General features: G+C 52.1%; 1 pseudogene; it reads right to left on the reverse strand.

The window, feature by feature from the left end:
• Nucleotides 1-1197: 1197 nt before the first annotated feature.
• Nucleotides 1198-1452, reverse strand: LOC103291759 (dolichol phosphate-mannose biosynthesis regulatory protein-like; annotated as a pseudogene).
• Nucleotides 1453-3438: the final 1986 nt, after the last annotated feature.

The following is a 3438-nucleotide window of genomic DNA, read 5'->3' on the forward strand; positions in this document are numbered from 1 at the left end:
AAGGAGGAGCACACTGGAGTAGCTGCCTGGGCCTGAGCCTTCCCTGCTTGCCAATCTCCTCGCTTATTTTCCAGCTCTGTTATGATTTGTTCTCTCTCTCCCTTCCAGGTGTGGGAGGTCTGGTCAGTCAGGGTGAGTCCAGAACAGCTACAGCTCCACCCCCACGGGTGTCCTTCCTTCCTTCCTTCTTCTTTCTCTATGTCTGTCTCTCTTTCCTTCTTTTTCTCCTTTTAAAGTATTCCCTCCCCACTTATGCCCATATGCCTTAAGGATGTGCTTAAAGTCATGGCTTCAGAACCCCACCGGCAGTCTCTGGTAAGGTCCTGCCTCAGGGCTGGGCCATCCTGGGGAAATGGGGGGTAGGGGCTTTCCCAGAGGGCAGAATTCACACTGGAGTGGCGTCTGCTGCTGGTTTGTGGTAACATGCTGTGACTAAGCCAAGGTCACCATGATGAGTCATCCACAGCAGGGAAGGTGCCCTTGCTCCCTTCTTCCCAGAGAGGCCCAGGGGTGTGTGAAATAGGTCTGGAAGAGGTATGTTACTCATGTAGGACCATAACCCAGGGCTGACTGATTATTTATTTTTCACACCATCAATATTTATTGTTCAGCTTCCCTCAATAGGCCAGTGCTAGGGCTGAAGGGCTGGGCCTAAATGAGAAGTAGGTCTGGGGACCCTGTGTGACCATCATGATGTGCCCTGGGGCCTGTCAGTCATCCCCCTAAGCTTTCCAGGTCTGCAAGTCCTGTGGGGGTCCCAGGCTGTCAGATTTGGGAAAGCTGACTTCGTGGAGGAAAAGGACATGTGGGGGGAGGCCACGTGATGTCTCAGAACCTGCCAATTCCAACATCAGCCTGTGACAGGAGGGAAACCGAGGCAAGAGGGTAGAACTCAGAGGAAAAAGTGACGGGGGCCTGAAGGTGAGATAGGGAGGACCAGCATCTTTCAGGCCTGAGCCAGAAGGGGGAGAGAGGGAGACTTCCATGTACTTCCTCCTGGCACTAGAAGAGTGAGCAGGGGAGGTGTGGGAGGTCTGGTCAGTCAGGGTGAGTCCTGAACAGCTCCACCTCCCCGGGTGTCTGCAGGGCACATGCTTGAAGGGGCTGCAGTGCCTGGACAGGTCCTGTACCCCCACCCATGGTATGCCCTGGAGGGGAGGTGGAGAAGAGTTAGGCAGCCTCATCCCCACTGGGCCCTCACTGGGCTTTTTTGGTCACCTTCTGGTCACTCAGCATCACATAGGTGACGAACACCCCCACAATCAGGAGGAGCAGGAGGCCAGCAGAGAGTGGGATGGCAATGGCATAGGCTCAGGTCAGGAAACACTTGTGGATGACATGGTGGCTGCTGATGAATGGTAAGGGAATCGCCCAGGCAGTGTAGTAGGTGAAGAGGCTCAGGCTAACAGCAATGAGGCCGAGCCCCACCACCTGGTCTGTCCCCGTGGCCATTTCCCTGTGCTCCCCACCAGGGCACCAAGCTCCTAACTGATTTAAAAGAAAAATGTCTATTTCTGGCACTCTCCCTCCAGGGAGCATGCCCATGCCATTCCCTTCTCCATTTTCTTCCCCCACAGGCACATATCTCCTAAACTCCAAGGGACTTCACAAGACTTGCAACCAGGGGAGCAATGGGCAGCAGCAGCTTGTCCCAGGCTAACCCCTGAACCTGTCTCCAAGGCCCCCTTTTCTCTGACTTCTCAGTGAGCCAAAGCAGCCCAGCCTGGGCGCTCCTGTTGCTTCTTCTATGCCCTTCCTTGTTTTACTGTCCTAAGTGTGTTTTTGCTGTGGTCAATAAATTCTTGCTTGCTTTTCTAAAATAAATACATACATAAATAAAGTCTATTTCTGCCATCTTCTCCCTGTCACCTCCACCATTCCTATCTCAGATGCCTGAGAATATAGCAGTGACCACAGCTCTCTTTTCCTTCCAGGATTTGAATGTCACCTCCCCACTCAGCAGCTTTGTGTCTTTGGACAAGTTACTTAAGCTCTCTGAGCTTCATCTGCTAATGGGGATAGTTGTAAAATACCAATCCATAAAGTTGTTGAGAGGACTATTAAATAAGATGATCCACATAAAGGCAGCATTATTCCTGGAAGACAGTATTCCCTGAGTAAACGTTAGCCGTCATTATGAAACATTTATGGGGAGCCTCCTACACAAGAAGCTTGGCCTTTGAGGAGCTCTAGTATGGGACACAGACCTATAAATGAAAGATGACAGTACATTGGATAAGGACTGTAATGGGGAGAGAATATAAACATAGTGCTGTCCATGCAGAGAGGGTGTGGTGTGGTGGTCAGGAAAGGGAGGCATTTGAGTGGAGATCCCAAAAGGAGTGGAAGGGCGTTCCAGAAAAAAGAAACACAAGTTTTGTGTAGAAGCAGTTAAGACGAGACTGTGGTCCAGTTGAATGCTGTGAACTGAACGGGGAGTTTTAACACCTGGAGACTGTTAAAAGTTTTACACAGGGTAGCCACAGTTTCGGAGTTGTAATTTAGAAACAGCACACTGACAGATGTGTGCAATGCAATTAGGGGTAGCAAGACAATCGAGCACCACTGAGCAGTCTGTTCCGGGAATACAGACATAGATGTGGAATACAGAGATAGAGATGATCATGAAGGTAGGGAGAGGAGAGGTGACCGATGGCTACAATTAGGGCTTAGAAGAATCTGGGCCGATGACTTACTTGAGAGCCTCAATACAGAGAACTCCATACTTCTACCTGGCTTGGCACCCCCTTTGTCTTGAATACCCTTCCCGCCTTGCCATTCAACATTCATTCAGCACATGCCACCTCAGCTGGGAAGCCATCTTGCATCCCTTTACAGACTGAATTAGGGGGCCCTGTTCTATGTTCCGAGAACCCCTGTCTGTTCCCTGTTTATTAGTATTTGTCATTCCTTTGGACTGTTTCCTGGTTCCTCCCACTAGTCTGGGAATTCGGTGACGGAAGGGCTCACCTTTGCACCCGCAGGGCAAATGTGTCAATAACTGTTTGCTGAATGAATCAATGAAAACAAGAGCTGTAGGTGGCCCGGGGAGGGAGGAGCTGGAGGAACCGTCAGAAAAAGACCGTCTCAGGTAGCTTAGGCCTTCAAGCCACATCGTCTTTCCTATTCCAATTTTGTCTCCGAGTTGCTGCCTTGAAGTCCTGGGCCATCCAGGAACCCGAAGCCTGGTGGAGCGAAGAACCGTGCGGTCAACAGCGCAGATAGAAACCCCTGCCGACCGCTGGCTGAGGCCCCGCCCGTGGTTCTAGACTCCGCCTCTCCACCGTCTGCAGTCCCGGGTCCCGCCAGGCGGCGACGCCCATGAGGCCGCATGCGCAGTGCATGCGCGACCCGTCCTTTGCCCTTCTCCCAATGGCGGGCGGAGGTCCCTTTCCCGGCATCCTCCGGGGCAGGGAGCGCGTCATTTCCGGTCGGGAG

The sequence above is a fragment of the Eptesicus fuscus genome, chromosome 20 (assembly GCF_027574615.1).
Source record: "Eptesicus fuscus isolate TK198812 chromosome 20, DD_ASM_mEF_20220401, whole genome shotgun sequence".
Lineage (NCBI taxonomy): Eukaryota > Metazoa > Chordata > Mammalia > Chiroptera > Vespertilionidae > Eptesicus > Eptesicus fuscus.